At 35.9% G+C, this 25111-nt stretch overlaps 1 pseudogene; it reads right to left on the bottom strand.

Annotated features, from left to right (window-relative positions):
* Positions 1-25111, bottom strand: part of LOC135330159 (gamma-2-syntrophin-like) — a 136583-nt pseudogene that overhangs the window by 40728 nt on the left and 70744 nt on the right.

Genomic DNA, 25111 nt, shown 5'->3' with positions numbered 1-25111 from the left:
CCAACCTCCTGGCTGACTGGTTTACATTACAATTCTCTTTTCAGCGAGAGGACCAAAACTGGACACAGTATTATAGATGCATGTATTTGAGATGTGGCCTCACAAATGCAAAGCAGAGAAGAATAATCACTTCCTTCAACCTGCATACCATTTTATTACCAATGCAGCCCCATCTGTCTTAGCCTTCATCACTGAGAGTGCTTACAGCTGACCGCTGCTCAATGTGCTGTCCATTAGGATCCCCAAGCCCTTCTGCAGAGCTGCTCCCTAGCCAGTATTGTTGCATGGGCTTATTCTGACCCAGGTGCAGGACTTAGCATGTGTCTTTGCTGAACTTGATGAGATTCCTGTTGGCTCATTCTTTACCTTTTTGAGGTCTCTCTTGATGGCAGTCTTATCTTCAAGAATGTCTACTGCTCCCAATTTGATGCCATTCATGGACTTGATGAGGATGTGCTCTGTCCAACTGAGCAGATTACCAATGAAGATGTTAAACATTACTGGCCCTACTACAGACAGCTGAGGAATAATACTTGTAAACAGCCACCAGATAAACTTTGAACCATTATCCAATGCCCTTTGAGTCTAGCCAGAATTTCATACGTCTTGTAGTCCACTCATCTAGTCCATTGTCCTCAATTTGGCTACAGGGATGCTACAGGAGACTGCAGAAAGTCTTGCAAAAGTTAAGGTAAATAACACCCACTGCTCTCCCCTCATCTACAGAGAGAGTTGTTTCATCATACGAAGCAATCTGGGTGGACAGGCGCAGTCCTGAGCCCCCAGAGTCTCTGTGAGGAACCTGTCAATCTCCTGTTCATCCTCCATGATGCTATGCAGCTGCTCATCTCCTTCATCTCCTCTTCAACTGATAGCTCAACCACCTCCTCCACTGACCCCATTCCTTGTCTCTAGCCAATGTGTCCCTGTAGCCTGTGACCAGGACAACTGCCTCCTCCCTCAGGAGCTCTGTCTGGTTTAAGGCCTCTGATGTGCCATAGGTAGTCACACTGTCTGGTATGGGGGACGGAGACCTGCAGTGCACCACCATCACCACCACCACCACTATGCTGACTTTAGCAGAAAGCTGGTTTTGCCAGAAAGCAGGCCCCTTTGAAGCAAGTGACTGAAACAGAACAGAAAAAGAATAAGCAAAGTTTACAGATGCCAACCAGTAAGTCTGTGCTGGTAAAACAGTGGTTTTGTTCTCAACATACTGAACTTTATTATGATTATTTCTTGCCTTTAATTACAGTAGTTTCCCTCTACAATTCACGTAACATATTGTTCTGTTTTACTCTGTAGTCTGAAAAATATAACATATATACAGAAAAAAGTAAAAGCAAATATGGAAGCTAAAAATAAAAGCTAAATAGAAAACTACTGAATGCTGAATTTTTCTTTTCTTTTTATGTGAAGTAATCAATAAATAACGCAAGCACAAAGACAGCATTGAAATTCAGGAGAAAATAAATCCTGGAGGCTTAAAGATCATGCCTTTCTCCATTTCTTCAAAGCATGGGCGGGGGGAAGAGGCACAAGTATGCGCCTACTCCTTTTAGCTAAGTTTTGTATTTAATACTGAAAAACAGGTTTGAGAGATCTCAAGATGCTATGTAGTCATCTCATCACCACAAAATACGATCAGATACATCTTTTTTGGCTATTTTTTCCCTCTGTGGCTTCAAGATCATTGAAAGACAGAGCTAGAGGAAATTCCCATCTCTTCTACTTTTCCTGTTACTGTACCGATTATTGCAAATAGAACCAGAAATGAATGGACTTCAGTTCAGACAGCCCCCAAAAAGAAAAAAACAGGAAACAGAAATGTAAGCAGTAATCTCTGAGAAAGTTTGTGTGCTGGTGCTTTACTCTCAGTATCATTTCAAATACAGATGGGATGACATTATCAAGAGTTTTACATAACTATTTAAAGTGACCACCAAAGCTCATGAAACTCATCTCTGAATCAAGTAAAAGATAAAGTCCTTCCAAATACAGAAGTCTCCACTTTAATAGATGCATCAACTTTATGGAATTTTTCCCACTTTGCCATGATTGGAAGTATTCTTCACTACAAAGCAGCAATCACCGAATGTATCATGTATAAATAGTCTTACTGAGGAAAGTATCACTTAAACTCCCAGACTGAGAAAATTGAAGGCCTTTTTTTCATCTTGAAAGACTGGAGTTGCATGATTTTCTCCAATGTAGCCTGTTCAAAGACAGCATCATTGTGGCTGTGAAGTGACAATCTGGAGGCAGCCATCCTTCTCCAACATTTAAAATATCTCATCTCTTCCTCAGGTGTGGAAGAAGGATAACAAACATTAATTTTTAGGCATGTGTTTCACACATTAAATGTAAGAGATCATTTTTGCTGATATGTGACTTCTATGGGGAAAAGTACAAACACTTCAGATGCAGAAAAATTTCTGATGAAAAGAGTCTTCTTTTAATATTTCATATTATATTGTTAGTTTCTACAGCTTTCTCTCACTCGACATTTATGTATTTGGACAGCTACTGAATCTGGCCATACTGTCTTTAACTGGACATTGCATGAGTGTGAATAAGAATTTTAGAATGTTTGCTTTTCCTAAACTTTAGGGATTTGGGCCACACTACCCTTACATTTCTTTGTTATTATTTTCAGCCTTTTATCTGTAAATTTTTGTTTGTTTGTTTCTTGTAAGCATAACCACTCAGGAGCATGTGGCACTGTTTTCTATACTCAGTCTATTTATATCCCACTTTCATGGTGAAATGATGGAAGAATCTGCATGCTGCTCTGTTTTGGGGTTTGTTTACTGCATTAATTTCTTTTAATAAAATAACACTGTTTTAGTGAGAGTGGCAGTCAGAATAACAGATAGGCATCGACAGACTTAAATTCAATTCCTGACTTTGACACTTCTTGGTAATTAATAATAACTAATATTAATAAAACTTAAAATGGCCACTGTGAATTTTGCCATATAGAGCCACTAGATTTTCAGTATCTGAATGTGGTATGTGAAACAGTCTGTCCTTTAGATTTATCTCAAAGTTATACGGTATCTCCTTAATAAAAGCCTAGATGGTTGTCTGACAGCAGCTGTTTTATCCAAAGTTTACTAACATGTTGTTACAGACAGATACACTTGATCAGCTTTATATCTTCCCAGGTCCTAACTCAGTCTTCTGCCCTGTTTCTACATATTTTGATGACTGCCTTCAAAGTTTCTTGTGTTTCTTACAGCATTTTCTAGTGGCTTATCTACATTACTCTACGGCTGTCTTGCTAGAATTTCTACTTCTATTTAGGCTTAAGTTTTATGGATTATGGGTGGATATGAATGAAAAATCCTAAGAAAGTACTCTCTGAATCTTTATCCCTTTGAAATTTAAGAAATGAAGGGCTTTAGTACTGTAGCTTTTATATACCCTCATATTTTCAAATAATGATCAAGTTGCTCATACAATTGGGTTATTAGCAGAAACTGTGGAGCTAAAAATAAATGAAGCTATTAAGCATAAACCTGGATTGCATTTTGTGTTTGTTTTAGCTGAACATTTTGCTTCCCATGCTGTCACTTTGCTTTATTTTGTATTAAACTTGGAGTAGTAGAGTAAGATAACTGAAGTGACATAGAAATGATGCTTCTAGAGAAATTTTCTTACTAATTTGCCAGCAGAAGCAACTCCCAGCTGTATCCATCAGGTTTGTAATAATACATGCAGAGAAAAAGGAGAGGGGGGAGGTGGGACGGTTTTAGTATTGATCCGGTCTCTTTCTTACTCTGTTCTTCATGAAGTCATACAAATAGTTACACTGGCACTATGAAGAGGACAGAATAGGGTAAAACAAGCAGCTGAAGGAGAAACAAGAGAGTGGAATGCAGGTATGAGATAATTTAATCGGCTTTGCTGCAGGGAGAAAAGTCTGTGGAATTACAGTCTGTCACACTCAGCATGCTTTATTTGTATGGAAGTAACAGATCAAAGAAAGAGGTGGAGGAGTTTTGCTGGAAAACAGGAGCAGCTTGAATTACTGAAAGCTATATGCAATATCACTGTACTACTGTCGTCTCTTGAGTGCAGCATGTCTAGTAGGGCTGGTCACTGTGGTAGGCTGGAGAACAGGGTGTATGTGTACTTGTGAGCAAGTGTTTTATAATTTCAGTGTAATTATGGTAAGGCATAATTCAAGTGAGACGCATTTCACCCAATTTAGCCATGTTAAATTCTATCGCCTAAGTATATGGATGAGAGGCAACAAACAGAAGTTAGAATGTGGCAAATTACAATCAGATATTAGATTTTTTTTTTTTTTTTTTTTTTTTTTTTTTTTTGCCATGGGGGCAATCAAATACTGACACAGGTGCCAGGATCAAAAACTGCCACAGTGCGCCTGTGGACTCTTCATCCTGGGAAGTGTCCAAGACTTGACAGCACAAGATGTCTGAGCAACATGATCCCATTAGACCTGCAGTGAGCAGGGAGTTGGACTAGATGACCGCCAGGGCCCCTCCAACCTAAATTATTCTATGATTCGATAAGCAAGGCATGCTAAACTCAGGAACAACTTTGTTTTATCATAAGTAAATGCACAAGATAGGTGAGGTGAATCACTCTCTGGAGATATTTATTTCTCTCCATTGACTCCAACATGAGTCCAGGGATTAAGCACATTTGCAGATGAGCAACTATTAGATGTTACAGTCAGATGAGATCAATCTCACTTATTAAGTCCCAATCCCATAAAGATTTTAAGCATGTGAATAGTTCCACAGAACAGTTGGAATGTTGGTTTGCCTTACATTATCGACATGCAGAGCATAATCACATTAACTCAACTTAAAAAAATACAAGAAAATATTACTAAATATGAATTGAAAATGACAAAGAAAAAAGCAGACAAGATTGATTTCATTCATCTTATTGAATGAACTGGCAAAGTAAATACAAGCAAAGGTAAAAAAAAAAGGAACCCTTCAGCTGTATTTTTAAGAAGTCTTAATGCAAGTATTTATATTTTCTTTTAGTCACTTGGATGATACAGAGGCATGTTATTTTCTAATTGGTCTTTCAGCACAATGGGAGTGTGTGGGAGATGTGAAAATTTTAAATAATAAGCCATCCTACTGCATTCCTTGTAGGAAGACTAGATTTATCTTAATGATGCCTTTACAGATGACTTGACAGGTCAATAGCTTCAATCTCTTATATATAACATATAGGTGTCTCTAGTTATTTCCTGACACATAAGATGGCTAACAAAATCTACATATAGATAACAATTATTGGACTGCCTTGCCATTGTAATGCTCGTTCATGTTCAGGTTCAATTTCCTCTCAGGCCCTGTAAGCCTTTCGGTAAGAGGACAGTCTACAGCCCACAACAACTGAATTGTATTCATCAGTGTCATGAATACAGAGAATATCAGGTACATTTTGTTTAAATTATACGCAAATGATTACTTCTTCAAGATTTTCAGCTCTCCACATGATTTAAATATATAGTTTATACGGCATATGAAATTCAGATGTGTTTGGGAGGGAAGAACAGATGTTCATGTGCATGACACACTTAGCAATGTTTCTTTGAAGTCTGCAAACCGTCTGGTTTCAGAAGGAAGACCAATATAGCTTGCTCTTATATTTTTATTATTATTATTATTATTAATAAGCTAACATAGTGCAAATCAGACTTTTTCCATAACACACCTCTGAAAACAGTCATTTCTTGAACAAACAGGTATTTTGAAAAACAAAAGCAATAAAGCTCAGTAATGAGCACTACGACTACTCACTTCAACATACTCAGCTCACTTGACTTATTTCTTTCCTACTTTGATGCCCAAGTTAGTGGAAAGCAAGCAGGTCTGCCACTGAAACCCAAGGCTATTTATCCAGAGGCATTTATTGAAGACATCTGGGGGCAGAGTCTTGCTGAAATAATCCTAGTGGATTAGAATTTAGTATGTTGTCAGCAAGCAGAAGAAAAGGCAAAATAAGTCTCACCACCTCCAGAAAGAAAAAGAAGTAATAATTCTTTGAGCTCAGTGGTAATATTAATATGAACAATCTTCTGACAGTATTAATCTCTTTATTTTGGGGGGTGGGGATAGGAAGATTTCTTTTGCCTTTTCTTCTGCTTCCTAACAATTTGCCTTTCTGTGATCTAGGATTCTGTACTCTAAGGGATGCTATTTAGTAGAAGAAGCACAAATGAAGAGATGTGCAACATGTAACCATTGGGGATAAGGGGAAGTTCTTCCTGAATACATGGATTCTGAAAAGGATGAGGATGCTTCATTTTTGCTTGTGGCACACTTAATTGCAGTATAGATTTTAAAGCTAGAATTCAGCTAACCATTGAAGATTCAAAAAATAAGCCAGTTTACTTCTCTTGCTATGCTGCCGAACAAATTAAAGGCATGTATATGAGCTGTAAAGAGCATGTAAATACACTGCTCTACACTGCAAAGAAACAGCAATTTCCTTAATTTTCATGTCATTGATTTTTTGATACATTTTTAGACTACAAATATCTGGCATCCTAAAGGATGTCTAACTTCTGGCTTAGACATTCTACTTCACTTGCTGCATAAGGAACAGGTACTAAAATGCTGAGAATCAGTACTCAGCGCTGATCTCTAATTCTGTGTGGCACAGTTCCTGTCTAGCTTTTCTTTCCTGCCTATATCTTGATTTTTCCCTGAGTTAGCAGCTCATTTTAGTCAAGGGTATGTCTGTCTCTCACTGTGGAGAGATCTGCAGAATGCCTAGCCACTTCTTGGATATCTCTTTGTTTCTATTCTGCTGAGCAGACTTTATTCTGTAGCCTGCATTTACTTGATTCCTGACAATTGATTTCCAAAATATCTTGCTGCTTGAACAGAACTGTGACAAACTTTAATCTTCCTTAAGGATCAAACTGCCCTGTTACAACATTTACAATCCCTGATGTCATCTCCCTGCACTTTGTACTGTTAGGCTGCATCCCATTTCCATTAGTTCCATCTTTTTATAAGAATATAGTGCTCCTTTTCTGTACCGATGATGCTGATTCTGTGTCACCAGTGAGCTTGATTAGTGTAGTTCTATGTTCTGCATCAACAGCAGCCAAGTTAGTTCTTAAGGCACTCTATTAATAGTATCTCTCCAAATCAATAGTTTCTTTTTCACTACAAATTACTCCCATCTTTTCCGTTTACCAGATGTTACTGTCTGCCATAGTTTCCTGCCCTACTGCCCCCTTTTCTTGAATTAGATTCCAGTTTGGCTGTGGTATTTTTCATTTACATACTCACTCTTTGCTCAATTCCTTCACCTTCCTTATCTCAAAATGGTTTGCTTAATTTCTTACTGTCCTATTTATTTACCTAATTAAAGGCATTTTGTTAACCCACTGAAGTGTTAAAATGGGAAATAGAAGACTTAAGAAAAATTATCTATCTTAAAAACCCAGTGAGCCAATTATAAAAACAAAACAAAACAAAAAACACAATACACTGCAATAATTATAATGACCAGAATATCAAGAAATAGAAAATAACACCAAAACCTAATTAAGCTGTTTTTGTAATTGGGATCATAGCTACACAGACTCATAGCCACTGTGCCTACGTTACTTCCAGTCCACACATTTCTTGAATTTAGCTTCCATCTGCTTCCAAATGAGTTTGTTTTTTTTTTTTTCAGACTCTAAACTCATAATGTTTGAGAGGTTATAGATACACAATATTCACTTCTTAAGACTCTGCATACTTTGGGTAAGAAAGACATTGATCTCAGTATTTCACTGCCAAACTTCTATTACAATTAGTGACCAACTCTATCCCTAATGTTTCCATCAACAAGTAGCAATTAACAGTATTCGCAAGAACAGAATTTTCACAGTATATATTACTGTAAAATTTACACAGAAAACAGGACATTTAAGACACTTATGGGTTGATGAGAACTTTAGGATGATAAAAGCAGTGGTGCCTTATTATAAAAACAAGCAAATAAAAAAGTTATTGATTTAGTAAGTTACCAAAAGGAGTACACCAATCTACATGCATTCAGATAAACTTCAATCATACCAACAATCCGAAATATACTAATTAGGGGTGACTTGGGTAGTTACTATTTCTTGCCCATACTCACACTCTCTGAAGACATAGCTGGAAAAATCCTGCACCGAGAAGAGAAGAGATCTACTACATTTCTTACCTCTTCTTTAGGTATCCTGGGACTGTTTTTCTTCTGTTTTTGTTTTGTAATGGGGCAAACACACTTCATGGACTTGCCCTTTGCAGTATTTCTGATTATTACTCTTTGAGTATAAAAAAGGAAAAAAGTCCTTCCTATTCTCTCTGGTTTCCGTTAATACCTATGGTGCTAACAAAATCTAATATATGTGAAAAAAGGTACTCTTTGGCACTAAGTAAAAAGACTTAAGACTTCATGAGAAAAATCAAATGAAAAATCAAGTGAAATGAAAAGTCAAAGGTAAGTCCTTTTCCTTATAGTGAAGAATAGAATAACAATCAAACATATAGGTTTTCCTGGCCATCTGATGACATAAGAGCTAAAAGTATGCATTTTCGTGCCAAAGTTACTGGAAAGCTCAGAGGAAGTACCAAGCTATTTAAAATGTGTAGTTTAACCACAAAGGAAATGATATAACCTAATCTGATTAGCTTAGATTAGAACTGATCTAATATCACACTAAAGTTATATTATAGTCTAACAGACAACTCTAGCTTATAAAATGTTTCTAATCCAAAAAAGGGTCAAAGACATTCAGCAAGATGCTTACATGCTATACGCTGACATACTCAGTATTTTTTAAAGGCAACAAAAAGATACCCTTCAGTAACATATCAGACTCTGTTTGACCTTATGACAAGCAATCTCTTTTTTGTTCATAAGGTTGTCTGAAGGCTGGAGATTATTTACAACACTGGAGAAGGAAAGCTGAAAATTATGATGGCCAAGGAAAGAAAAGTGAATGAGGTCATCCAAACTGGCTGGCAGCAGCTTTCCACCTCAGAACAACAAGAATAGTTGGGCTTACACTGTACAAAACCACGTATTAAAACAAGCCACAGCAATTAAGCAATTGATTTTAATAACAAAAGAATGCTAAGTCTGCTGTGGCTATCTGCAAGAATCTCAGAGGTGAAAAAGATGGTTTTCCATTTGGGAAAGAAGGACTGAAGAATGCAGTGTGTGTTACATGGCTGAGTGGACAGACAGCAAGATACTCATACAGGCTTTAATAACCTTTTCCAAACCATAACATTTTGCACAGTTGCAAGTAAATTCCTAAAGCAAGCAGTACATAGACCATTCTGATACAGAGAATGATACAGATCACTCTTTCTAAGTTTAATTGATGTAAAGAGCAGGGAAAAAGGCCCTTCACACAGGTCACCCAGTAGAAGAGAAAGCACACAGCTGCGTATGTGATACTACAGAAAACAGTTCCAATAGTTCAATGATATGGACTTAAAAACAAGAGTGGCTGTTCCAGTGCCAGTGCACCTTCTTAAGATCAACTGAGATAATCCTATATATTATCCCAAGGATAATATATAAAGTAGTATATAAAAAGAAATATATAAAGAAGCATTACAGCAAAACAAAGCCATGACAGAGAACAGGAGGGATTCAGAAAGTAGCAAGGATGACATATAGATTCATAAACTCATTTAATACTGAAAAAGTAGGCATGCTGTTTACCTAATGTATGCAGACAGACTCTAAATAAATATTCAGAGAATGGCAAAAAAAGCAAATTGGTCAGCTAGACCCATGATACATTCAAGGAAATTGGCACAGACTCATTCAAATGAATTTAGATTGATGGCTGAAATGTGAAAGGGAGTCAAGATATGCAGATATGGTTGAAAGAAGGGATTTGATGTTACCATTTATACTTCTAGTTGTTTATAGGTTTCATTTCATGCAAGGCAGACATTTGATTATATAAAGTAAGTACTGAAGACAAATGCTGGAATTTATGCTTACACAAACATGGAGAAATGTAAAAGAAAGTAATATGTGGGATAATAGTAAGAATATAAGCATGTATTTCAGAGGAGGAGAGAATAGGTAAGAGCAGTCTGGTACCCCTCATGTAAGAATACAACATTGGTAAGAACATGGGACTGGCCTCATCAGCAATTACTCCCAAGGTAGTATTCCTTTAATGCTCACATGGATACTCCTGCAGGATTACCAAAAATAAAAAGCAGCAGGGTGCATATCAGTAGAAGTATCATGTGATAGTGATAGGCTCTAAGGAATGATTCCAACTTCCTGTATTGTTTAAAAGAAAAGGCAAAAGAACAGTAATAGTGGAATGCTGTGTACAGAAAGTATATATTGGAGTCAGATGCATCACAAGAGACTGTATCTATCTGAGGCTGAGGCTGAAAGCACTAGAATTCTAATTCCTTACATGAAAAATACTTAGAAGGTGTTTTATTTCAAGGCAATCTCAAAATGCATATATTGCTGACATTTTCTGAATTGGAATCCATTCAGATTGCTCCAATTAATGGACAGAGTGCACAGAATAGGAGTGAAACTGCTTCTAACTAGCAGGGTAGTAACTGAACTCAGTCGTTTAAATGTTTAAATTTCTTTCCACTTATCCTTTAAGTGCAATAACATTGATCATTAGAGTTGATGCCTAAATATGCATGCAGAGATTTGTTCATTTAACCCACAGGAGAACTTCTAAGCCTTGTTGTGATATATTTATTTTGGAATGTATAGAGGCCTGTTATAGATTTGGAAGAATGACCATGTGAACTTCACAGCTGAAGGAGGGAGAAAGAAAGCGGTGGAGGAAGTGATGAGAGACTTAGCAGAGAATAGAATTAAGAGCTAACACAAAGACTGGGGAAGAACCTAGAACTCTCCTGGACAGATTACTATTATTTGATTTGTGATGCTTTAACGCAAAGTCTGGGAGAGGAGCTGCCACCTGATTCAGGTGACAGTATACACTTTTGCTTTCACATCTTTTTGTTAGTCCAGCAAAATCAGCTCTTCTATCCTATTCCACAGATGCTTTATAAACCATTGCTTAGGTCTCTGAGATGCAAGATTTTATGATCGAAAATACTACTTTTTGTACCCTGTACTTTATAAAACTCTGTTACAGTCAATATGAGTTTCTATATGACAATGGTATGTAGCACAGTCACAAGAATTGTGAGATATCTCATTATTTTTTAAAAAAAGGTGTTAACTGACAATATCAAAACTTGGGAATATGGAATATAGGAGTATTCTCTTATAGAGCTATGGAGTGAAATGTAATACCTTAAAAACTAATTCAAGTAAAGCCAAGCTTAACCTCTGAACTATCTGCTGATGGTAACCGAACTCCCAAGATAAAATGGATTATGGAAACATATTTTATGGAGCTATGTTTACTATACTTTTTACTTTGTCATTGGTAATCACCAAGCATGCCATTAACCTCAAGGGAAGATGACCGGCATATACATATATCTTTTATGATAAAAACTAAAGATTTTCATAACGCAAAGAATTCTTGCACAGCCAATGCTCCAGAGCAAAATATTAGGTCCAGCTAACTAACCCAGTGCTTCCCTTTTTAGATTACAAACCTTAATTTATCTGTTCCAGCTTTGTACCTCGAGATGTGAGCCATCGACAGAGGAACTGATAAGGTGTCTAGCCAGCGCTTCTCGTATTTTGGTTCATTAGCTATGGGTGAAGAAGGTGATGATGGAGCCTGTACAAAACAAATGAGAATCAGTAAGCACAGTCTATCAGACAATATAGTGCATAAAGCAAGAATATGCATTTCTGGCTGTGCTTGTGTTGGAAGTGAATAATATATAGCAATAGAACTATTCAAGAAACTCAGGATCTAGTAGAAAAATGTTAAAAAGTATTTGTGTAAAAAAGAACACTGGACATCTTGATACTATACTTGTGATTTGATTTCAGTATTTCAGTAATTTTAATTTTAGTATATATATGTAAAGACTACAGTAGTCATGCAGAATACTGGTTTCTTATTTACGCATTGTGACTTTTATCCATAGCATTATTTAATAACAGATTGCAAATCCTGAGTTTCATATGATCACTAACCATCTACAGACTGATGAATTTAAAAATTTTATCTTTGAAGTTTTCCTCCAAGTATTTCTTCTAGTAAAGATTGCTGGCATTATTTAAGCAGTAAAAGATGTCCAGATCTCAGAACAGTGAAAATAAATATGTAGCTGTATGACCTACTTAGTTCATGTTATGAGAACAAACAAAATAATATAACATTAAATTAAATGTGTGCAAATGCCATTGCAAATGAAGTTAGGGGAATTAGACTGGACATACTGTCATTGATAAAAGGCTCTAGCCAAACCTAAAGTAGAGATTATATGGAGATTGTTCAGCCTCCTAATATATATTGCCTCTTATGTATCACACCTAATTATTTAATTAGTTCCTGAAGGCACCACAGAATGAAACATGATTAAAAGAAAGTATTTTTTAGATTGTTAAAGGTGTAACAGAACCACTAACACTAATATATATATGCAGTGGTATATATATGTATATATATGTAGTTTGTTCTTTATGACATAATGTCCAGAGGTTTACACCATTTGTAAAAACAGAGGTTTACACCAGTGAAAGTACAGAAATATGCCCAAATTTAGAAGGAAATGGTGGCAATTGGTTTTGGTTGCAATTCAATTGATTTGAAAATTGTGTTTACAGGCAAAAATCAATTAAATTAGAAACAGCTGAGTCACTGCTGGAATTCATTGTTCAGAATACCACTCAGGATTTATGATCATGATTATGTACTGCAAAATGGGAATTATTAAATGGGAACAATAGAACAGCAAGGAGCTTCTTACAGAGTGCATAAAAATGATAACTTGGAAAGTTTTCATTGGTACTTTTATCTCCTCACTATCATGACATCTGAGCATTGCACTCTTTTATAAAGATAGGAATACTATTTACAGAGAAGCAGCTGAGACAGATTCATAGACACAGCTATTAAGGTCAAAACTAGGCATCTATGTTCTCTGACTCTGAACCAAAATTACTTATCCCAGGTTGTAAAGAGAATTTTCTAGTACAGAATGTAGTTGAAAGCTGGCTATTTTAAAAAAAGGTCACAAATATGCACTGAGTAGTACGTACAAAAGCAGATAAACTACAGGATGACCTGGCTTCAGCTCTGTTAAGTCCTGGTGTTCAAAGGCCATAAAACTTAACTCAAAATAAAGCATATTCTGAGAATTGTTTTATTTCTAGTTCTTTTTCTTGCTCATAAGGTTTTAGGGTTAACATTTTTTCCTAAAGCTCTTATAGTCAGCAAGGGCTGATCTTTCTATTTATTTCTTTAAATAAATCAGAATAGTGAGTTTCATATTCTAACAGGACCACTGAGAATTAGTGACTGAGGAACGCATTCTAGTAAATGAAAAATTCGTAATGAAATTGCCAGAATTGGTAATACTAAAATATCTCCTAGGCTTCAAACTGTTTGGGGAAAAGAATTTCATTTAGAGTATTTGCAAAGTACCTAGGAAAATCCAGCTTTCATCTGATTGAGATCTCCTGGTGTTGTTGCAGTATGAATATTTAATAATAAAGTTCATAGACTAATTCTAGTCCGTACAATTAGCCTCAAAAGGCTAAGGTGTCTCCAGAGCTTTGTATAAATTTTATAAGATCATAGTGAAGAATCTGTTGCATATTTTTGAATTCTGTACAAATGATTTTGTGACATAACCTCATGCAATCCGAAGTTGAAAATATCAACATAATTTAAAGTGCCTATCTGGAAACTGAAATGTCTAAGCATAAACCTGAAGGTAGTTTATTACAGTCAAACATAAATGCTTGAATACAATCACTGAATTTATATCCAGGAATCAGAAAGTAAAGAAGTACCACAATTTCTGAAGCATCCTCACCTATTTTTCCATTCCCCTCCACTCTCTAGATATGGATCAGATCTAGATAATCTAAACTTAAAAGCCTGTCTGTAATGACAAGGAATAGGGAAAGGATACAAAGGGGTCAAGCTGGTGACATTCTCAAATGTCTACTTCGTACTAAAACACATTCTACTACCCAGTTTATGTTGGAGCACAGAGTAGAGCCTGACCCCTCCTTCTTAAGAGAAAAAGAGGGCATACACATGGCCATAGGCCACCATGCAAAAAGTAAACTCTGTCATAGGACCAACACTTCATTTTGTTCAGCTTGTCCTGTAACCTATTACACTTCAATTTGACACTCATCCTTTGATTTTATCCCTTCAAAATTAGTGAACACATAGATAAACATAACAAACTGGGGAAGAATCAAGTCAACACAACTTTTGCAAACAGAGGTCACGTCTCACAAATCTTTCAGAGTTGTCCAAAGCAGTCAACTAATATGAGAGAACCACTTGGTAAGGCACACTTGGATTTCCAAAAATCATTTGTCCCACACAAAGATTCTTAGCTAATTTGCTATGAAATAAGGCAAGATAAATACAGATAAATAATTACCTAAAATATAGCAAAATATAGCAAACAAAACACAGCAATTAATAACCATTTTTCACTGTGGAGGGGCATTATCAGGCTCCCACAGACAACTGTGGCCCAACCTATGCATATTGATGAATGAACTGGACAAGGTGGTGAATGCTGGACTGACCAAGTTTACTAAGCATACCAAGTAATGAAGAACAATAAAAAGAAAATCAAAATGAAAATAAAGAATCTCATGATATTTAATATTTCTCCAGTCAAGAGATAAAATGACAGACAAAATTATTGTAAACAAATACTTGAGAAAAGACAACATTAACTTTCCATATGCTGTGGTAGGATATGAACAGGTGATTACTGCTCAGCAAAAAGATCTTGCTCTTGTGGGAAAAACAAATGTTGAAAGGTATGGAATGGCTTCCATGAAAATGAGTAAGTAAACAAAGATTCATTAGACTAGAAAAGAAACTGCTGAGGGGGGTGTATGGCAAAGATTTATAAAGCCACAAAAAATGCAAAGAAAGTGAGTAGGAAGCAATAGTTCACTGAGTCTTTTAATATAAGAAGCAGAGATATCAAATAGAGGTAAAATGCAACAGGGTAAAAACAAAAAAAGGATGTATGTCTCCACATAACATAGAGTGAGGCTGTGAAACTTTCATCCACAAAGTTGTAGGTGCTAAAAGTTTATATGTGGTCAAGAAATACAAATATATGGAATCAAAATCCAAATAGGGCTGCTAAATGCAAAGATACAAACTCCAGCTCAGGAAGTCCCTATGCCAGAAATCACTGGAGGTGTAGAGAATATACCATAGAAATAACACTATATATTTCCTCTGGTCTTGTATTTTGTCAAGAGCATGTTTTGAGGACAAAGTCCAGTGTGCCGAGCTGGCTGCCCTTCAAGCCTTCTGTCTACTAAACAGCTGCTGCTCATGTTGCAACCCTCCACATCACCCTTCCAAAGCACTAAAAAAAATAGCTGTTTAGGGATCACCTCTGCAATCACATCTTTTATCCTCTGGTCCATTTCACACCTTTGACTTTCTGCTGAGACCACCAACAATGCTGCCAATTAATGCCATTTTGTTTGTAACACCTGTCCATTAGGAAATGGATTGAGCAGAAAAATCTCATTTTTGACAGAACACTGAACAAGAATCAGTTTGTAATGACACATAATCACTACCCACCTGGGACAGATGTGAGCTGCTGACCTGGAGGAGGGAACGATTCTGTATCCCATTAGCAATCACTGACCTATGAAGGACAATTTAGATGACAGCTTTGTTGTTTTTTTAAACATATTCTATAACAACTCATTATGGGTCAACCAAGAAGTCTTTCCATAAATAGAATAAAACATCCTCTGTTAAGTGGGAGCCTTAATTAGATATGTCTCTATGATCAACCTTCCACTATCAGAACATAGGAAGGGAGAAAATAGGATTGCAGCTGGCTGTGGCTGTCAACTTTTCATCTTGTTGTGATATACGATTTGCAGAGAGTGGGCAATCAGTTGTTTTACCTTGCTTTTTTTTAAACTGCCACTGATTCTAAATCTCTACAGGGGAAATATCATGTTATTGGAGGAAAGTATTTCTGAATCTTCCCTAGTAATTTAATTTGCAATTTCTCTTACGGCTGCCCCTTGAAACGGTGATTTTCTAGGTTGACACAGCTCTTTCTTTAAACACAGGCTTCAGACAGGTTGAAGCTGAGTTAAGCCAGTTTTGGGAGCAGAAAATACTCAGGGTCATGCTACTCAGTGTGCTTAAGCTTGCACTTAAATATGCTCTTTACTTCATACTGCAAATATAATCTGTTTTGCAGGAAGGCAGGTCTTGCAAAGTCTTTATAGTGGATGAAGATGAAGGAATACACCTGGAATAGCAAGGTATCTATTGCAAGCATTGTCATAGCACAACTGGGCAAAAAAACAGAGGCAACAATTATTGGTAGGGTTTATTCTTAGAAGACTAAACTGACTAGCATCAAGTATTTGTTCCCTTTAAAGAAGCTATCTTTCTTTCTTTACTACCATGATGCCTTGCTCTGCTGTCACCACCTTTAAGAAAGAAAGTGAGGGCAGAACCTTTTTTTTAGCAATATCTGAGCTTTCAATGGTCTCTTGCAGTGTATGACAGTAAGGATGATAGGACAAGTCAAGGATTCAAGGCTTTCTCATTCCAAGCAATGCAATCTTACTTCTGGTGGCAAATTTTAATTGAAAAAAGGTTCTAGGAACCTCACTTCCACTTTCTGGAATGCTTCCATTTCCAGATATTCCTGATAACTGAATGCCCATCAACCTCCTGTTTTGATAGGCTCTGGCAAACTGGAGATATTTGAAGCAATTTCTGCTGCTGTTGCAGAATCCTACTGGAAGGATGTGGGCAAGAAATAGCTAGGAAGATGTGATTCTTTTGGGGGTACTCTGAGTTCCTTATCACTTCTTCTCAACCTGCTAATGTGTTTGGCTGGTACTGGTTTGTTCCTCCTATCAATGATGTTTCTCCACTGAGGATGGTAAAGGCATAAACCGATTTCCCAAAATGTGCCTTTTGGATATACCCAGCATTTACTACTCAGTAAATATTTGAATGGAATACAAAACAAAACATTAGCAATGAAAGCAATGTTCAAAAATAAAATTACAGGTTTAAAAATTTAATAAGTTGGGTTTAAAAATTTATCATGTGTAAGAAGATTTGTTTTACATAATGTGGCCAGTTATTAATGTAACCGGTGGAAATGATTTCACAAAAGGCTTGTGTTCTGTAAGATTTCAATCTTCTATCAAAATCCCTTGATTTTTGCAATTACTTGCTAACTTGCATGTTTGCAGGTTTCAAAAGACTGGCAAGATATACACTTACAACTTTCAAGGAAACTTGGATCAAATACATATGGGCAGCTAAATTCTTATATTGAAACTTAACTTTCAATGAAGTTATTGTTTTGGTGAAGACTGACAGGTAAAACTATCTACAAGAAAATGATTAAGAATCAAGTGGGATACCCACTAGGAAAAATTACAGCCTAATTTTTGTGACTTCCTCTTGCCTTCTGTAAGATCTTTATCGATAATTCAGAATTCATCCATTTTTTGTTTTAGAGAATTTATCTTTCAAAGCATATTATTCAACTCTTGAACTTGTTCTGTAAAAGTGTTTTTTCTATCAAGAACATGCATATGGAAGAGCATGACTAATACCAGATTACTGCCTGCTGTTGACACTGGATAAAATAAGAGGTTATGAGGATGATATTATTTATCTTCTAAGGCATTTTTTTGCTATTTACTGTTTAGTAAGCATTATTGAAAAGTTCTGAGCAGAAAAACAAATCTTTCTCTATAAAATATGTATATGAAAATGTTAGTGACATTAATACAACATTTGATAATACCACATTTGAAATTTATAAACGGAAACTATAGTGAAACTATAAACTTAACCCTGAGACTGAAGTGCCGAAAAGTGCCCTTATGTTCAATACTTTCATTTTCTAAAGCTATAACTGAAAACATTGGACAATCACTTTTGATGGATTTAGTAAAACTTTGAGTGTAGTAAATTTAACTTTCTTGCATCTTTACATCTCTACAAACCTCCATTACCAGTTATATTACAGCATACTCAAAAGAAAGCTTTCAATGTAACAAGCTTTTCAAAGTAGGCTGATTTGTCTTACAGTTAATCTGGAGGAGGGGCTTTAGCATTTTATAATTTCCAATGAGATTGTACAAGTCTTTGAATATGCTCAAATACATTAGTTCTGATTAGTAAAACTGTGTTCAGGGGTTTGTTCAATGTAGACTGATAACTAAAATTGGAAGTGGAGTGGCAGAACTTGAGAAGTTGGAAAGCTCATCCTGTATAGTCTAAAAGCCTCAGATCCAGCCAACACCCTGTGAAGCTGCACCACTCTAAATGAGGCTATAATTTCATGTAATTTTCACTTTCTAAGGCCTGCATATTCTAGCATCATTGCCAAAACAATGCAGCACTTCCACCCTCTGCACAAACACCATTTGTACAATTACGTGAAGAAGTTTTTGCCAGCTTAGTTATTAACCTAGATCAATTCCCCAATCTAGTTCACTGCAGAAGCATGAAAAGGTACACAGGAGGCATAGATGAGAATTACTAGTTTAGGGGAAGGTAGAATTTCTTTCACTACTATTGCTGGCTAATGCAAACTTAAACGTACACAAAGCTATGGCCTTAGCATGCAGTGTCATGATCAGCTTAAGCTGATATAAAATCATGCTGGTGCTGATGGCAGTTATTCTAACCTTCTGGTCTTTGTCTCAGGCATGTTTCCTTGTTACATTTCTTGCAACAGCACCAGAAACCACACAACTCACAATGAATTGAATGAACTCTCTCTCTTCAGCTCTCAGTCAGGTCAGTGACTGAAATACGTGTATATACATATATATGTATATATGTATACCCATATATATAGGTAGGATTAGTTTCCAGTGGAACAGTGAACTGATCTGATCAATGTATGGCTGAACATTACTGATTCTTGGGAAAGAGAGGAAGCAGAGGCTGGGGACAAGTCGGAGAAGAAATTAAGACTGTTCCATCTAGCAGTAGCGGAGTCTTACATTAGCTTACATTAATCATGGAACAGCAAAATTACAAATGTTCAACGAGGAGCAGGGACATGACTTGAAACTCTTGTGATGCCCAGCTAATGAAACACACTTTTGAGATAGCTGCTGTAAACAGGAGTCAATCAGAGTGTTAGACTAGTCTCAAAATTCAGTTAATGATGATATCAAAATACCTATGCATTCCTTTGATGCAGCATCAATTCAGCGGAGGGTTGGTGTTTATTTATTTTTAATGGAATGCTTAGATGCAAGTGCACAATTCTGTGACAGCTTTAAAACGACAGTAATTATGTGGTAAAGCATGCATCACCAAATCATTTAGTAGATAAAGGCTTCTATACAGGAAACAAGGTCTTCCAGATGAAATAACAATTTGGAAAAGTAATTTGAGGTCTTTAAAATTCAGTGAAAGCAGCAACTTTTAATTACACAGCTCTATTCTACATTATTTTAATCGGCAGACATTGTTTAATTAAATTGGAAGAATGTGAAACAGCATGTGAAACAAGATATTGCCCCCTCTCTTTCTGTCACAGGAAAAAACATTTTGATTTGATTCTAAGGCTATCTCACCTGTATGCGTTTGAAATTTAATGGCTGCTCTCACAGACTTTTAATGTTTTTTTAATTTAATGGTTGCTCTTGCAGACACTGAACACCTATATGCGGTGTTTACATGAGAGTCTGTATATCAGTATGTGTTAGTGGCTTACGCTGCCCTGTTCACTGCAGTAGCTATGCATTTAAATCAGTTGGATTAGTAATTCTGCTACTAGTGAGGCACAAACTAAAAACCTTTCAATTATATGAATTTCTCCAGAAGTGATTTACAATGGAAATATTAATGAATATTTCATTATATTTGTGCTGCCAGGTACTATTACATTATTTTTTGTAATGACTCAGTAAAGTAAAAGCCTAAGATATTTTTTGAGAATAGACTATTTGACAGAATCTTGCACCTTTTTCTTTAATTTGTTTCCCTCAGGCTAGTATCTAATTGGTTCCTGACTAACCTCAATGACCTTGCCTGGAATGCCTTTCTAGATATATTCTTGGGGGGGGGGGGGGGGGAGGAAGGGGGGAGATGGGGACGGTCATGGGGAGACAGAGTAATTTATATTTAATTTCAGCACAAAAAGCAGAAAGTAATTGTGCCGCTCCTCAAATTATAACTGCACTCAGAAATCAAAACATTATGTTGTAGGTATATAAGGAATAGAACAGTAAAGAAAAAAATGTTGAGATTAATATGAAATTATATTATAAATGTGAGTATATCCAAACTTCAGCTATTGCAGACAATTTTGCAGACAATACAAGGGTAAAGAAAATAAGCCCAGTGATATGAGAAAGGATAAAAAAGCTCTAAGTAATAAACTAAGCTTTATTTATCTTCTAAGCCATTTCCTTTGTGCTACTGATGAAAAGTAAAATGAAATAAAATTGTAAGAAATATGAAAACAACTTATTCACAACAGGAAAGAGCTGTTTATGGGAAAAATTTGTAGAAATAATAAATGAAAACAGAATAGCTACAAAATGCAACTCAAGTTATTGTTTTCCGCTTGGCATTTTAGTTCCGTAGTTTCACTGCTGCACTTCTTTGTTATGCTTATGGCTAGAAGTCTCAACAAAGACTACACAAAGCCAGAACCTTTCATCTGACCTTTCTTGGTCTGATTTCTTTTCCAATGGGAACAGAACAAGGCCAGTCCTACTTAAAAAATGTAAACCTTCCTCTTGGACAGTATGTGAACATTGGATCAATTTTCAGAGTTTTAACTGAATTTTTCCTACTAGTATTAGATATCATAAAATAATAAATATTGCTCAGTGTTTACTTATTTAGCAGCTAATAAGACCTTTGCAATTCCGTATTGCCATTCACCAGACGTTGCTAAGGCTCTAAGTTTAAAAAAAAATCATAAAACATATTTGAATTAAACTTCAATGGTAAATTAAAAAGTGTTTAATTTCTGTGCAGAAGAAATGACAAACAACCATCAGTTTCAACACCAGAAGAAATATGTCTGGTGAAAGAATTAACAGAATTGACTATGGGGATCAATGCAACTAAAAGATAAGACTTTTAAAGATACGATTTACTCATTTCAATAATGTCAGAGTGAAAGTCCCAATCAACTCTAATCCGAATTAGAGACATACAGTGTTTTTGAACAACTAAATCTAAACTAAACAATTTTCTTACTCAATATCAAAATAATTTCATATACAATTCTATATTAGTAGAGTAAGAAGGCATTAATTAATTGTCTTTTTCCAGCCTATTTTTCTACTGCTACTATTCCTGAAAGGTGTAATCAGAACAGAAAATTCAAGATTATTTTTCCCTGTATGCAGAAAAGAGACAGCCATTTCAAATTTATTCATGAAGTAAAAGGAGTGCACTTATTTGCAGTGTATTTATCTCATTTCATATAGGTCCACAGCCCAGCAGCAGTCCAAAATATTTAAGTGTACCTAGCTATGCTCATCTATTGTAACACTTTTCTTTTCTGTTCAGCAGATATTGATGACTACTTTCATGACAGGAACCAGCACTGTCCTTCTAAGTAAGGGAACTATTCTTTGTATTTGTTACATTTTATACACATACATTACTAAATGATGCAGTGTAAATTGAAAGTCAATTTAAAGCTTCAAGATCTATACCTATAATGCTTTCATTCTCAGTGAGAAAATCATGGACTTTCAGATCAAGGAATGGCTGAGTCTACTGGCATCACATGCTAAACCATTCTAATAGAAAAAGTATTGATCTGAAATCTTGAAACTTCTCCAAAGTGAGCTACAGGATGGTAAAAATGGAGAATAAAATAAAACTTCAGAATGATAAATAGTGTGTTTATACTGAATTGGAAGATGCCATATAAGCAATCAAAAAATAAAACCATTGAAGCTTTTAGATGTAGGGCAGCAACTGGATCTCAACTCAATAGCCCGATCACTTACTAAAAGTATCCGTCAGCATAGCTTTTACTCTGCATGGGGGTGTCCATCCCCTTTCTTGGAGCCTTTTCCTTTTTTGCCTTTTACGGGCTTGACTGAGCCATACCTTTATCTCTCTCTGAAAACAGGATCTTGCATAGCAAATTAAACATTTAGCATCTTACAGGTCCCATCAGCTGGGCATTTGTATTTTTAATTTTTTATAAGCTGTAGCAGGTGATGAAGTAGACAATGTCTTTCTTAATGCAAAACATTTTAATTTAATAGATGAAACAAAGTAACTAAGGAAAAAAGATTTTAAAGCAATTTAGAAAATCCTAAATGCTTATTTAGTTTCATCTAACCAACCAAAGTCATCATACACTTTATAAAAATGTAATTAGCATTCTTAAATTACATGAACACACAGAAAATCATGGTCTACTTTGGTCTCAGTTCACTTATCAGAATACCACTTTTAGACCATTTACCTTATCTCGAGGAAGCTGGATTTTCAAACAAATGAAAAATGACCACATTCTCCCCATGTGCCTGGCAACTATCCTACTGAATAATAATAATTCAATGGTATTTTTATTGTACCTTCATTATATGTCTTTATTAAAAGTTATTTCAGACTTTTTCTTTCTCTTGAGTGGGCCGGCCTGGAAATCTAGGGCATCTGGACAGCAAGAAAAATATCCATATTGTATTTTCCCCATTGTTTTGTAGTTAGAATCATGGAGGTACATGACCTGTAATCACCGGCCTTGAGGCCAGCTCCTCCTTTAGCACTAAGGACTAGGTGCTTCTAGATGCTAGAGCTGATGGTAGCACAAGCTACCCCTTCCTGTATCCACAGTAGTTGGCTAGATAAAATATAGACTCTTTTGCTTTATTTCACTTCTAGGCCATAGTGTCTGGTGCTTAGGCATAGCTTCCCATGTGAGTTTATGTCAAACTTCAGAAAAAGAGAGTAAGTTCTGTATAAAAACAAATTCGTTCCTAAGTATTCTCCTTTCTTTGCTTTCTGTTTTTCTGCCTGTATTTCAAGCTTACTCAGTCTTTTGTGTGCTACCTTGTAAACTGCAACTCTAAATTAATCTTTTACAAATTTAAGCATCTCCAGCCACTTATTTATACTTTTATAATGTGTAGAATTCAAAATGTGTAATTCCCAAAGTACAGTCATAATAATTTTTGTAAGTTATTATGGAACACTCATGTTGGTACTTAAAAGGCATTAATTTACTAAAACATGCTAATGCAATCACATGCAATCCTCTGACCATAGCCCTCTTCTTATAACATATGCTCTTTGCAAAATGGATTACTTGCAGAGCACCTGGTACACAGGCATTCTTCAGGCACTGCAGAGTGATGGACCCTGATGACTGACTGGGGTTCTTTGGTAAGACAATAACACAACCGAAAGGAAATAATTAACTGCAAACAAATAAGCATGAAACTTTCTGAACCTAGACTCAGTTTGGACCCTGGGCCCTAAGTTACAGGTATCACAGCATAGATGAATCTCAGAATTTCGATCAGACGAAAACCTGCCTTAAGGACTAGCTTAGAGAGACAATGCTCAGAAAAGTGCAAAGTTGTGGGAGAAGTCTAAGGCAGGGAGCAGACACTGATATCTTTTGCTGAGTCAAAAAAAAAAAAAAAGGAAAAATAGAAGCAGCAGCCTGCAGTCCATTCTCTGGATATACTTTCTGTAAAATGTAGTATCGAAGTGAAAAGACCACAGTTGCAATTAGTTAGGAGCTAAAGGAGTTGTCACCATGAAGGTCTCTCCTTGTACAGCTGCTATTTCCATCTTCCATCTTAATTTTAAAAAGATAGCAACATGTCCACCTACTAAGACAACCTATCTTTGGCTTTGCCAGATGGTCTTATTACTTCAAAAAGGGGAAAAAAAACCCCTCATGATATTACGTATGCTTCAATCATAGCTGTTTGCTGATGAGAAAAGAACTGTTATCTTCCATAATAAAGAACCGATTTTTTTCCCTAAGTCTGCTTTCTCATTTCATTTCTTTCCTTTTTTCTCGCTTTCTTTCCTGTTATGAATGTTTGTTTCAGTAATTCAATTTACATTCTTTTCAGAATTCCATGTGTAAGTCAGCATCTTTAGCTGTATTAAATTCAATAAAATATGTCAAAAGTTAACATGTACTCATATCCCCCAATACAGTGACCCAGTCTTACTGTGGTCACTCTTACCAGCTTTTCCGAATAAGAACCTAGTAATTCAAGAGCCCATGTTGGTTACTTTGTGAATTCAGAATCTTCAGAATCTTTTATGCCCTTAAATTAAATAAATAAATGCAAATCCTTAGTATAGTCCTATGTTAACATTCTGAAGCTCAGAATGGAAAGCGAACTTACACAGCTTACATCATGTTTTTATTACTAATTTGCTTACCGTGTTAGTCAAGTTTCCATTTAAATGTAAACCACTGTCAAAGAGAGGTGATGAAGCTCCACTGCTGTGATCACTAGATGGTCCAGGGGAACCTGAAATCAGATCATGAAAGAAAACTGTTTATGTTAACACATTATATTACATTATACTATACACATATATTTTTTCAGCAGACAATAGGTAATTCAGCTGAGAAAGGAAAACACAATGAGAACTTTCAATATAAAACACCAAACCAAAAGAGTACTGCTTGCATTTAGAATGACAGCCAATAAAATGTGTCTGACCATATGCTACACTTCATATGTCTAAAAAGATAAAAGCAGCTGGACATCATTATATAGAGACTGGGCTCAGAGGAACTTCTAATATGCTTAACTGTTCGCAGCACTAAGCCTTTTTTGCACTGAGAATGATATATTTAAAACCAAGTAAGTAATTTAGTTACACAAATCCCATTAATTTAATGAATACATTTCTTATTTACTATTGAAACTCTCACCCTACAGTATAACTGTGGACTGTATTTATAGACAAAGCTAATAAGAACCTCTCAGG

Source organism: Dromaius novaehollandiae, chromosome 16 (assembly GCF_036370855.1).
Source record: "Dromaius novaehollandiae isolate bDroNov1 chromosome 16, bDroNov1.hap1, whole genome shotgun sequence".
Taxonomy (NCBI): Eukaryota; Metazoa; Chordata; class Aves; order Casuariiformes; family Dromaiidae; genus Dromaius; species Dromaius novaehollandiae.
Note: the sequence above shows the minus strand (reverse complement) of the source record. Positions and strands in the feature narration are given on the sequence as shown.